Genomic DNA, 14,494 nt, shown 5'->3' on the forward strand with positions numbered 1-14,494 from the left:
GACTCCCTTACAAACACCCTAATAACATGACTCAAATGCTTCCCTGACATTAGGCCCACCAGTCACATGGGTAATAACTTGGAGGTATAGTTCCTACAGCTTCTCCTTGGCAGGAACTGGGTGAGTCATGTAACCACAACCCTCGGAGTCCCAGTTGATAAACTATTAGATGGTTTGTACTTAGCTAACACTAAAGAAAAATCATTCAGACTAATGCTGGGAATATGTGGAGGTGGAGGCATCTTTGACAGGGGTGCTTTGAGATGTCATCTCATGATATTTACCAATAGAAATTGACCAGAGTCCAGTCAACTGGAATCCCAACCTTTCTGCATTAAATCAGGTGGCTGTGCTGCACCCAAGCCATTACCTTCTATGTTTCCCATTTTCTAGGTGCTCTCTGCCTGTAGTACAGCCCTCTCCCAACCATGTTTCCCCTTTCTCAAGGGGAGAGAGGGCCCTAGGCCTCACCAAGATCCAGCTCTCCTCTGTATCCCTTGTCAACTCCATTTAATTCCTAAAAGCCTAGTCCAGGGTTGGAGGTCACATACCCAGGTTGGAGTTGGAGCCTAATGTCTGCAGAGTTCATGGATCTTTGTCCTTCCTTCCTAATCACCCCCACTTTGGACCCCTCCCACTGGCTGTATAATGCTGGAGGAGGATGGCAGAATTTTGTGAGCAGAGTCTCATAAAGCACCAAAAAGCTACACAGGAGAAAACAAGTCAGAAAGCTTGGCATGAGAGCCCACATAGATAAAGTATCCCAGGACCATTCACAGATGAAACAGACAGGACAATAAATGAAAACTGGAATAAATATTTTTCAGCGTTTCTCTATCAATCTTTTTTCATCATCAGTTATATTAGATTCATCATAACAATGTTAAAAAAACCCCTCTAAAACCTTAGTCCACAGTCTACCAATTCAGTTAATTCAGTTAGGACCTACTATGCGCAGTGCATACACTCAGCACCAAACATGCAAAGATAAAGAAGACAGATGGGGAGAGAGGCTGAGTCATACATACCATGTGCAAACATAAGATGTCTGTAAGGTCATGGTTCGTTGTACCTTAGGTGACATAATTTTGGAAGCACCGAGGGACTGATTTTTCAGAATATCTAAGAGAGAAAGATACTGAACTGCTGGGTTTTTCCCAAAAAACAAAACTCATCTTTTTTTTTAAACACCAGTATTATTCAAATGATGCCATATGACTATGAATCATGGATCACAATATCCAAGGAATCAAAATAGTGAGACACTCAAAGGGTAATGGAGAAACCCACATGGGTTTCAATAGGCCACAGCAATGGTATGAAACTCAAATACAGATAGATCCGTGCAGGCCACATGTTGACTTAGAAAAGCACAGATGAACACTATCTATGGAGTATTTTTGTTTATTTTGCTAAACATTTCTAAAATTCATTTTAATTTGGTTTGGGTGGCACTTGCGAGTTTTGTGGGATGCAGGCAGGCATGAGTTTGACCTCTCTGGGCTATAGCATACTACCAAAGAAAAATTGCATAGAGAATTGGTTTAAAAGAATTCAAGATATATAACCGAGAAAGGAGGCAGACCAGTCATATAGTGAGAATGAGGTGTAGTATATGAAGAGCCTTTGTATCAAATTGCTCCACACAGAACATTAGAGCAGCACTCACACGCTTTGTCTTCTGCAGAGAATTATTGAGTAAACACAGGCAGGAATCACACAAGATGAGAAGTCATGGATGGGTTAGACTTTTGTCAGTGGAAAAAATACCCACATGAGGGAAGTCATGGATCCTCTGAAGTGTATTTTCCAGTGTAGTTCAGGGCACCAGCAAATTATAAAATCATCCATGATTTTTTTTTGGTGTTACTTTTATTTTCCTAGACTTTACAGACCAAAATGGATAGAACAGAATGCAACTCAATTCTTTTAAGTACATAAAAGAAAGATAGTTTGAGAAACATTTTAAGATACCTTGAAGCGGTGTATTTTAGAGACTGAGGAGTAAAGCAATTTCATTATTGAGCGTTCTGATAGCTGCCACTAACATCAGATCCCAAGGGTGCAAGTGAGCTAGCATTCGATTACAATTTGGGGGTATTTGTTAAGGATATTATTTCTCCCTTCCAAAAATAAATCCAAAGTAACACAGTGATTACAATAAGTGTCTAAGACAGGGGTAGCAACTTGCGACCTCCAGGCAACATGTGGTCCTCTAGGCCCTCAAGTGCAGCCTTTGACTGAATCCCAACTTTACAGAACAAATCCCCTAGAGGCAATTTTCTTTCAGGAGGTGGCGTTTCCTCAGTTATAAATACATTGGTCATTCCTCTTTACGACAAATCCCCTTGTAGCTAGGAGATTATAGTTGATATCTAAATAAGGAGGACTTCTATGTACTATAGGGGCTTTCTTATTTCAAGGGGTGTTTGGCTAAAGAAAAATTCAGTACAATTAAAGAATCCAGAGACTAATAGAATGGCCTGACCTTTGACTGCTCCCTCAGCTGGCTCTTGAATCCTCCTGAACAGATGAACATGGAGGGCCCCAACTAGGTCTGAACAGTGAGAGGGGTTGCACCCAGGGTGCCAAAATTTAAAGGCCCCTGATAGCGCTTTCCTGCAAGCAAAAACAGTTAAACTCATAGCCACGTTAGCAAGAATAATCATTCTAAAAAGGAGCTACCAGATGGCATGCTTCTCCCCTGACCAGATGGCCATACCTCATGTTGACCTGAAAACTTGGTTAAAGAAAAGGCAACAGGCTAAAGGCATACATTTTATGATTTAGTTAATTAGTCAATCCCCTATTAAAGAAAACGGTAACATAATGCATTACAGAGTCAGAAAAATATTCTGGCTACTTAGTACTGAAATCTTCTGGCTTATATACATTTTACCATGAGAAAGGAACTCTCTTAGCTGAACAAATCATAAATTTAGTAAGACAAGACAATTAACAGAGTAGTGTCAGTTGGGCCTTGTGATTCCAGGCTGTGTAAACATATGTCTCTATGACATACAATAAGAAGAAAATTCCACCAGGCTTCCTGTCCTAAACAGGTACTCGAAATAGCTGACACAGGAAAGGATAAATCAAGTTTCAATGGAAATTACAACCCAGGACATCTGTATCACTAAGATACCAGGAGAAAGGTCTGGTAAGGAAGTTACTAAGTCAGCCCCTTTGCTTCCCTGACATCAAAAGGCATTATCCGAGTTTACTTAAGACAACAAAGGAGACTATTAGGTTCAGACTCTTCTTAATTCAAGCTTTAGCCCTTATTAAAGTCTAAAATTTATATTAAATATTACCACTCGGGTGAGGTTCTTCTCAAATCGTCCTGCTCCATCCTTGATCTCTCCTCCAGCAGTGGCCATTCCAGTCACAGGAAATCATGTAATGTTGTTTGGGGATGTATGTCTCCCCATTGCAGGTCAGTTCTCTGCAATATGGCTTCTGGTCTCATCACTCAATGGAAACTGCTCATGGGAAAGCTACCTTCCTGCCACATCTGATGGTCTTTTTTGATTCCTCATCGTTTTTGATCCCTCTGTAGGCTTTGGTACTGCTGACCACCTCATCCTGGACATTCTTCCCTTATGAGTTCTCCCTGTTCTCTCCTGACTCTCCTCCTACCTGTCTAACTGCTCCTTCTCAGTTTACTTTTCAAAATCATCAGCCATGTCATACCCTCCCACAGTGGGTATACCCCAAGGCTCTATCTTGAACCTTCTTCTCTCTATATATTTTCTCAGTTGGTGATTTTTTTTAGCTCTTATGGGTCTCATTATCATTGCTATTGTTGACCTGAAAACTTGGTTAGAGAAAAGGCAACATGGCTAAATGCATACATTTTATGATTTAATTAATTAATTGATCAATTCCCTATAAAGAAAACAGTTACATAGCACTATGGAGTCAGAGGTGACTCTGACTACCTAGTACAGAAATCATCTGTCTTAAGTACATTTTGCCATGAGAAAGAAACTCTCCTAATTAAGCAAATCATAAATTCAGTAAGACAGGACAATTAACAAAGCAATGTTAGTCAGGCCTTGGGATTTCAGGCTGGGTAAGCATATGTCCTGGTGATAAGGAAAGAAACCCCACCACTAGTAAGTGGCAGGCTTCCTCCCCTAAACAGATAACTGAAATAGGAAAGGGTAAACAATGTTCAATAGAAATTACGACCTAAGATGTCTATATTTTCTTTACCATTAATATGCCATAGCATAGTACATGTCTGTAGATAATAAGATTCAAAGGAAAGTCTCATTATTCAAGATATAGTGTCTTAGGTTAAAGGTCTCCTTAAGGAGTGTAGAGTGGGCCTTGGCTGGCTTTTGCTGACATAGGAAGGGGCACTCTCTGAGTTTACTTCAGAGAGAACAAAGAGATTATTCCAAAATTTTATATTAAACATTATCACTATCCAGATGAATCCCAATTTTATATACATAGCCCTAGTCTCAGGAGCTTCAGTCCCACATCACCAATTGCCTGTTGGCTATTTCCCTTATTATTATTGATTTGGAGCATTCTTTCATGTGGTTGTGAATAATTTGCAATGCTTCTTTTGTGTCGAGAGCCAGGGTGGAGTGCAGCTGACAAGATCAGGATAGACCTTCTTTGAGACTGTGGTCATTATCATCCAGAATGGCTCTCCATGCCCCCTGGATGTTGCTGTCTCCATGAGACAAACAAGAGAATTATAGAAAACAAGGAATATGTAAAATAGACTGTAGACTCTAGACTCACAGTCTTTAAGATAAGACTGATTAAATCACTAGGGCAGGAGACAAGGAGAATGCCCTGTAGGCCTGCAGTTTCTGACCCTCAGATCAATACACGGAGTTGGTCTATCTTTTCCCACCTCCCGGGTCTTTCTTCTTCACCACATCACCAAGCCATGTAGGGACACAGGCCAACTGCTACACTTTTGAGAATTGTTTGTTCATATTCTTTGACCATTTATCTATTGGGGAATGACTATTAGGTATATATGTATGTATGTAAATGTATGTATATGCGTATGTGTGTATACGTATACACACATATACATATATATTGTTCATACTTTAGATATGCTATACTATATATTATATATACTTATACTTCATATGTATACTATACCACACATATATACTTATACTACACATATGTACTACACTACAACCTGTTGGGACTGGAAGCTCAAATCCGTGTGGACGGTCTTGGGCGGGTAAAAGTGGGACTTCTAAATCTTAGAGTCTTACGAGGCCCTCCATGAACAGCGGGGGTTCGAGAAGGTCAGACTGAGCTAGCTCGGCTAGCTCGGGTATTTCCGCCTCTCCCCCGGAGATACCTGATGGGTGGAGTCTCCCTGCCCTCGAGGTCGTCCCGGATTGGAGCACACCTAGTTACCTAACAGCACGGTATTGAGATGCAAACTGTGTGGCTGAAGATTAAGTAGGATTGAGGAAGCCTAAAAGCTCTCTTAGCACGTGAGGAGCCAAGAGGACAGTAGGGCTCCGCTTCTTTTCTTTCCTCTCTCCCCTCCCCCTCTCTCCCCGCTTGTACTTCTACTTCCAATCCCTTAAGCTTAGCCTCCTTAGGAAATGTCCCCCTCTTCCTCCTAAGGAAGACCCCCCTGCACTTGTAACTAGACCCTGAAATAAAGCTCAACCCTTGTTCGACTCTGGAACGTCCTTTCTCTCATATGTGCATCCGGTTTTGGCCAACCGAAGACCTGGGACAGGTAAGAAAGACTCGGGTAGCCCAATACAGGCCTCTAGGCTTGGCAGTTGGCGCCCCAACAGGGATTGGGAGCGTAGATAATCCTGGGTGCTTTGGGGGTACACCCGGAAGGGGCTGTGAAAGAAGCGAGTCCCGAATCCTAGATTCGGAAGGAGAGAAAGTGGAGAGAAGCTTCCCAAACCCCTGGGAAAAGGGCGGAGATAGAGAATCTATTGCCAGTAATAAAGCCAGAGGAACAGGAGGTCTGGGCTGAGAAACTTCACAGGGAATGCAGGAAGGCGGGGGTCACAATAGAGTTAGATGACCTCCGAGAATTTTGTAAAAGGATTTGGAAAGTTTCTCCTTGGCTCAAGCAGGCAGGAATATCAAGAGAAAAATGGGGAGCGGTCGGAGAGCAAATGACTGCTCATGAGCAACAATACCCTGGGGAGCTGGAGGATTTAGATTTCCTGATATTCGGTGTAATTAAGAGCCTGCTGGAAGGGCCGGAGAGGCCAGGGCGGGATTGGAATGAGAGTGGAAGCGGAGAGAGGGGAGGGGAGAACACGGGAGGGACGGAGAGTCCAGGCAAGCAGAAAGTTAAGCGGAAAGTTAAGGAGCGTAAAGAAAAAATAGACTCGGAGCTCCATCTAGCGGATGGAAAAGGCTAGGCAGGGGAGAATACGCCGTGCCTTCCCTCCGCGCCTCCTTATAACCTGCTCCATTGGTCAGACAGTTCAGGGCCACAGTCCAGTTTGGAAAAAGGAATAAGAAAGGCTATAGAGAATGGAGAAGATGTAGGGACATTTCCTGTGCTAGAAATAGCGGACCCTAGTGTCCCCGGTGGCGTTCGAAGGAGCCACATACCCATAGAGTGGAAGAGAGTGGCGACTCTTAAAGAGGCTTGTACCAAGCATGGCCCTAATTCACCCTTTGTTATAGCCATGCTTGAGACTCTCAGTGGTCAGTTCGTTCTGACTCCTAATGACTGGAAGAGCTTAGCTAGAGCCTGCCTTACCCCTGGGCAGAATGTGATTTGGGTATCAGAATTTTCTCAGAGGGTAAAGAGCACTACCGGTGGGCTAGGGGCTCAGGCCCCCCAGGCTTATCAGCAATTTACAGGAACAGGGCAGTTTGAGGCTACAGGAAATCAATTACAGTACTCTTTATGTCTTGATTGCCGGAATGGCTATTAGCCGCCTCGGGATGAGGTTATCAAATTTTTAGTAAGGGCCATTGCTGTTGCTCTGGAGTCCCCACCCTTGAATTGGAAGTCAGACACCCCGATTTGGGTGGAGCAATGGCCTCTGACTCCAGAAAAACTCCAGGCATTACAAATATTGGTTAAGGAGCAATTAGCACCCTGGAATGCTCCTGTGTTTGTTATAAAGAAAAAATCTGGGAAAGTCAGGTTCCTTACAGATGTTAATGAAGCATTTGTAAGCACCTGGCAGTAGCTATACCAAAATAAACAGCCACTATGCATTCTTATCAATTTTATCTTAAAGGCGATCCTCCTCGCTAAACAAAGAAGGGGAAAAGGTCGCCTAATACAATCAGAGCTAAGATTAAGAGGCCTAATACAATCAGAGCTAAGATCAAGAGGCCTAATACAATCAGAGCTTGATACAGCTGTCTCAAGGAGTGCACATACTACTCCAGCTATGAGACATTTTAAGATACTAATAGGGGGTCGAGGGTATGTTTGTGTCTCCATAGGAAAAGGTCATGCGTGGATTCCCATTAGAAGGATCCGTAAGTGGGAACCGATGTCGGAGACGGCGGAGATGCAGGAGGCGGAGAGCCCGGAGACCCTGGAGAAGGATCATACACCACCTGAGCCTGCTGCTGACAGCTTTAACCTTGCTGCCCAGAGAGGAGGCAGCACTCATCACAACCGCAGACACTGCTGCTGACAGCTTCCCATCTAGGCATCTTTTTCAGCGGCTGAAGGAGGACTTTGATATCACAAACCCAGGACATTGGGGGGGGAAGGGGTGACCAACTTTTCACCTGAATACCACAGGCTTGGCCATTCAGGCTTGGCCGTTGAGATCCATTTGCATGACTGAGGGAGTGGTGATGTAAGGCGCCTACACCAGCTGCTCCTCTTAAAATATGCTTTGGGATTAGTTGATTGCACTTCCCCTGTTGTAACTCAGCCATTTAGTTTCATCTTTGTTTTATTTGATGCCTCCCTTTGTCAGTTGTGCTAGCTGCAGATTTCTGTGTGAATGAAGTCTTGTTGTAGGGTACTCATATGCTAAAGGCCTTCCTAATCCACTCAGCCTCCGGCCACTGTTTGCTCTAGAGCCAGGTGCGCTCTGCGCAAAACAAAGAAGGGGATATGTTGGGATTGGAAGCTCAATTCCGTGTGGACGGTCTCGGGCAGGTAAAAGTGGGACTTCTAAATCTTAGAGTCTTACGAGGCCCTCCATGAACAGCGGGGGTTCGAGAAGGTCAGACTGAGCTAGCTCGGCTAGCTCGGGTATTTCCGCCTCTCCCCGGGAGATACGTGATGGGGGGAGTCTCCCTGCCCTCGAGGTCGTCCCGGATTGGAGCACACCTAGTTACCTAACAGCACGGTATTGAGATGCAAACTGTGTGGCTGAAGATTAAGTAGGATTGAGGAAGCCTAAAAGCTCTCTTAGCACGTGAGGAGCCAAGAGGACAGTAGGGCTCCGCTTCTTTTCTTTCCTCTCTCCCCTCCCCCTCTCTCCCCGCTTGTACTTCTACTTCCAATCCCTTAAGCTTAGCCTCCTTAGGAAATGTCCCCCTCTTCCTCCTAAGGAAGACCCCCCTGCACTTGTAACCCAGACCCTGAAATAAAGCTCAACCCTTGTTCGACTCTGGAACGTCCTTTCTCTCATACGTTTATCCGGTTTGGCCAACCGAAGACCTGGGACAGGTAAGAAAGACTCGGGTAGCCCAATACAGGCCTCTAGGCCTGGCAACAACCCTTATCAAAGGAATGTTTTCCCCATTTGACCACTTCCCTTCTTATCCTAGATGCACTAATGTTGATACAAAAGCTTTTCAAATTTACATAATCAAAGTTATCTTTTGTCTTTTGTAATTGCCTCCATTTTGTGTTTGGTTAAGACTCCTAGCCATAGCTATGAGAAGTATATGATATGTTTCTCTTATTTTTTTTTTAATCTTATGATCTTTAACATTAAGGTCATATATACATCTAAAGGGACAGCTAGGTGGTGCAGTAAATAGAGCCCTGGGTTTGGAATTCAGAAGACTCTTCTTCATGAGTTCAAATCAGGTCTCAGATACTTAGTTGTATAATTCTGAGCAAACCATTTAACCCTGCTTGCTCCAGTTTCTCACCTTTAAAATGAATTGGAGAAAGATACTTCAGTATCTTTGCCAAGAAACCTCATAATGGAATCAGGAGGAGTTGGACATGACTGAAATGATTCAGAAACAACATGCATTTAAAATGTGTTGTGGAGCATGGTGTAACATGTAGGTCTAAGCCTAATTTCTGCCAGACTACCTTCTAGTTTTCCCAGCAGCTTTTTATTTGAGAGAGATTTTTCTTCTAGATAATTTATGTTTTTCACTTTATCAAACACTGGGTTATAGAGTTCTATTGTTTGTAAATCTCCCTTTGTCTAGACTGTTCCATTGATCTCATTCTATTCTTTCACCAATACCAGATGGTTTTGATGACTGCTGCTTTATAACAGTTAGACTTCTGGAAGTTCTATTTTCCCCCTTTGTCCCTATATCTTTCCATCATTTCCTTTGATATTCTGGATCTTTTCTTTTTCCAAATGAGTTTTATTATTGTCAAGTTTTATAAATTTCTCCATGGTAATTTGATTGGTATGGTATTAAATATACAACTTAACTTTGGTAGCATTGTTACTGTTATATTACATTGGCATGGCCTACCCCCAATCATTGAATATTCCTCCAGCTATTTAAGTTTTTCTTTATTTCTTTTAGGAGAACTTTGTAAATGAATCTATGCAAGACTTTTATATTCTTTCATTGGTCAATCTCTAGATATTTTACACATTTTGTAATTATGAGATTTCCCTTTGTGTTTTATTATTATTATATAGAAATACTGTTGATTTTTGAGGGTTTGTATTGTAGACTGCAACTTTGCTAAAGCTTTTAGTTGTTTCCATTAATATCTTTGCTAATTCTCTAGGGTTTTCCAAATAAACTACCATATCATAAGCAAATGGGGATAATTTTGTCTCCTCTTTACCTTCTTTATGGCATTGATTTCTTTCTCTTGTCTTATTGTTAACATTTCTAGAACTACATCAAATTAGATGAGAAAGAGTGAGCATCCTGCTTCCCTCTCATATTTATTGGAACAGGTTCTAGTGTATCCCCATTGCATATGAACCAAGGTCTTTTGATGCCAAACAGAGAATTCTGTGCTCAGTAGCATTAGGGAGCCACTGGAGTTTATTGAGCCTCTGCTCAATGAGACTGGTCAGAGCCTGGTCCTACACTACACTTGGGTTACAAAATAATCCTCTTTACCAGTACAAGATGGGGATAGCATGGCCAGAAAACAGTCCTGTGTGAAAAAGATCTGTGGGTTACAATGGGCTGCAAACTCAATGTGAACCAAAAAGGAACTCTAATAGATGCAAAAGCTAATGCTAATCCTGAGCACAGGAAGTGGCAGATAGACTCTGCTTTGGTCAGACACACCCAGTGTCTAGTGTTCAGTTCCAGAAACTACTTTTTAGGAAGTATATTGATCACCTGGAGACTTCTAGAGGAGAGCAATCAGGAAAGTGAAAGGCCAAGAGAATATGTCATTGGAGAATTAGGAGCAAGGGTCATTACTTTTAATTCTGAAGGAGAGGAGATTTAAAAGGGATGGATCTATCTTCAAGTATTTGAAAAGATTTGACTTATTGTGTACATGGTTATACATGAGGAAAACCTTCCTACCACCTGAAGATGTGTAAAAGTGAAATAGACTGACTCAAGAAAAATGACTTTCCCCTTGCTGGAAATCTTCAAACAAAAGCTGGATAGCCACTTATTGGGACCGAAATTCTTGGTAAGCTAAAGATTGAAATAGATGACTTTTGAAGTCCCCTCCAAGTTGGAGATTATGTGAAATATAAAAATTGTAACTATAACTCATTTGGGGGCCCTCTTCATAGTCTCAGTCATGGATTTGGACCTAGGGAACTGGCCCCAGTCAACTTCTCCTTCATTCCCTAAACTCCTTTGGCCTTGGACTTAACCTGGGAGAGACAACTCATGGTTCCCTTGGACTTAACCTTAAAGGGAAAGAGAAGGCAAAGGCTACTAGAGAAGATAGTGGTGAAGTAGATCAATGACCAGGAGAAGAGGAAAGAACAGAGGCAAGACACAGGATAGGACCCATGGGGATAGCTCTTGGTCAATGGGAGTCTAGGGGAACTGTTGATCTGCAACACCTGGGTTGGAGAAAGCAAGCAAGACAGACATTCCTGAGCTGGGATTAGTGGCATCCAGCCATCCCCTCTTCTCTATTCTGGGAGAAGCCATTCTAGTGGGAACCAGGAAACTCTTTCATCTCCTAGAAAAATTATGTCCCTTCTAGCTAATAGTCAACATAACCAGCTGTTCATTCTTGTCTAGTATTTTTCATTTTGATTTGGGGGAGATTATTTTGTGCTGGTGCTAAGCAACCTTGGCCCATGGCAGGAGGGCCTGACTGTGTCCTCTGTTATCTCTCTCTCTGGAAGCTGGCAGCCAGAAGACCAGGCTTTCTTTTTCCCTCCAGCACTCACCAGCTCTCATGAAGGCACAGAGCATTGAGTAATTAATCTCCACCAATGAGGAAAGAGTCCTATGCAATTGGCTCTCATGAAGGCACAGGGCATTGAGCAATCAATCTCCACCAATGAGGAGAGAATCTTATGCAATTGGCCTTTTAAGCCAAGGGTTGCAAGAAAATAAATTAATTAAATTCTCATTCATGGGGGTCCCTTTGGGTTTTCAAAAACTATTTCAGTTAATGAATGAAAAAAAGAAGCATTTATTAAATATGCTGGAGTTACATATACAAAAGTAAACCTTCTGTCACAAGAAGCTTATATTCTAATGGGAGGGAAACAATATACATGTGGGCACTGTGGTCAGGGAGGAGTGTTCTGATTTGTAAAGTTACAGAAATGTTATAAAAACAGAAATAGAACTATGGAAAAAATAATATTGACACATTCTTTCCAGGCGCAGTGATAGTAATGGTCTGATTTGGGTTCCAGAATTGGAAAACGGGGGATTAGGGTAGGGGGCTCAGGAGTAAAATGAAGCATGGCTTGGGTCTTGTAGATACAGTGGGCCATGGGAAGTACTCACCAGTTGGGACAGCAAAAGCTCTAGCCGATTCTGTTTTGCTAGAAAAGTTCTGGCTATGGGGCAATACCAAAAAATATTGAAGAATGAACGAGATTTATCAGGGCCGTTCACCCCGAGCCAACAGATTTATCTGACCAGCAGGGCCTGTTGACCCTGAAGGAGCTTGCTGTGAGTAAGGGATGAGGTGGGAGGCAAAGATGTAAGGCAACTCCGTTTATTCAAACTAGCTCAGGCACTTATATAGTATCATGTACGCCTTAGGTACGTAAGCAGCTGAGGCAAGATTAAACTAGTTTAAGCAAGTTTTGCTACTGCTTTCCAGCCACCTTTCAGGAAGTATCTGGTGGTGAACAGGGGCGGAACCCTTCCTCCCAGCACCATCTTGTCCATGCCTTACCAATCTCCCCTCAGTTTACCTGAGCCGTGATTGGTGTACGCCATCCAAGAGAGCTGAGGGTTGGCAATTCCCTTACAGAAGAATATGGCTCAGATGGACTTGAATCAGAAACAAGAGAGCCCTGGAGGTGGTACAGAAGTCTCATGCCTATATATCATGAACATTTTCTTCAAAAAGAGTGTTGGGAGGTTTGAGACCAGCAAAGAAAAAATAAAGTCACAAAACTTTAAATTGAATGTATTTTGACAGAAAGGAAATTACTGATTATCATTAAGGGAGTCATTTCTGAATCTGGTGTCTTTGTACAGTCAGATCTCCAACCTGCTAGAGCAAAGATCAAAAGCAACACAAAATTTGAAGAAAGAGTGAAATAAGAAGAAAATATTTTGTATAATTAAGAAATATTCAACCAGACCATTTTAAACAAACTACTGAGGCCAGTAGTGAGAAATGGACAAAAGAACAGATATCAGCACAGGCTATCAGCATTTTCTCACTGACAAATTAATTGCCACAATGAGGAGATCAAAAAGAACCTAGAAATTCCTTCTGTCAGCATGCGCTAGATCTGCTTGGACAATGCTGATTTATGTTAAATCATTTATAAAATCTTATGGAAGAAGATGGTAGATTATGAAGAATATCTCCTCATAAAAATAATAAAAACCAATAGAAGGGAAACAATTGTCAGGCCTAGAGGCCTAAGGGCTACCCAAGTCTTACCTTACCTATCGCAGGTCTTCGGCTGGCCAAACTGGATAAACGTATGAGAGAAGAGACTTTCCAGAGTCGAACAAGGGTTAGGCTTTATTCAGGGTCTTGGTTACATGTGCAGGGTGAATTCTTCCTTAAGAGAGAGGAATCCTCTTCCCAAGGAGGCAAAGATCTTACAGTAAGAGAATGGAAGTGGAAGTGGAAGTGGAAGTGGAAGTGGGAGTGGGAGTGGGAGTGGGAGTGGGAGTGGGAGAGGGGAGAGGGGAGAGGGGAGAGGGGAGAGGGGAGAGGGGCCTTCTGTCCTCTAAGGGCCCCTCAGCTAAGAGCGCCTTCAGGCTTTCCTGACCCTACTTAAGCTCTCCCGAAGCATAGTTTGCACGTGAATACCGGGCGTGCTCTCAGCCTTTTGTTAGTCAACAACAGGTGTGCTCAGACCCCAGGCCAATCTGGAGGGCGGGATGCTCTCCCCAGCACATATCCCAAGGAGAAGAGGCGGAGAAGCACGAGATAGCCCGGGTCTCACACCTCAATTCCCAGCTGTTCCCTGGGGGGCCTCATGAGAACTCTAAGGTTTAGAAGTCCTCACTTTTACTTGCCCGAGACTGTCCACATGGAACTGAGCTTACACCCCCAACAAACAATTTTATGAAAAGCTTGACAAAAGACTCCACTAAGCTAAATCTGGAGTTGAAAAGAGCCTCAGAAGTGTCTGGTCCAGCCCTCTCATTCCACAGATGAGGAAACTAAGACCTTGGGAGAGGAAGTGACCTAACGCTTGTCACTCAGGCAGTAAGTAGGAAAGGAAGGCCTTGAACCCAGCCTCTCTGACTCCAGTTAGTACTTTTTCCACTGTGCCAATATCCCAAGGGCATTTAAGGATGAAATTTCTTTTTTAAAAAATAAATGTAATATTTAAAAAAAATTTTGAGTTCCAAATTCTCTCCTTCCTTCTTGCCCCTCCCTCATCCACAAAACATGTGAAATCATGCAAAACATTTCCATATTAGCTATGTTGCAACAAGAAAAGCAAGAAAAATAAAGAAAAAAATAGACTTCAATCTGCACTCAGACTTGCTCAGTTCTCTCTCAGGAGGTGGAGAGCAGTTTTCATCATGTGTCCTGTGGAATTGTCTCGGATCATTGTATCGATCAGAGTAGCCAAGTCTTTCACTGTAGATCATTGTTACAATTGTTACTGTGTCCAGCAACACTGTTACAGTGTTCTGGTTCTGCTCACTGCATCTGAATCTTCCAAAGTTTTTTTCTGAAATCATCCCCTTGGTCATTTCTTATATAGCACAATTGTATTCCGTCACAATCATA

This window comes from Notamacropus eugenii, chromosome 2 (genome assembly GCF_028372415.1).
Source record: "Notamacropus eugenii isolate mMacEug1 chromosome 2, mMacEug1.pri_v2, whole genome shotgun sequence".
NCBI classification, from domain to species: Eukaryota; Metazoa; Chordata; class Mammalia; order Diprotodontia; family Macropodidae; genus Notamacropus; species Notamacropus eugenii.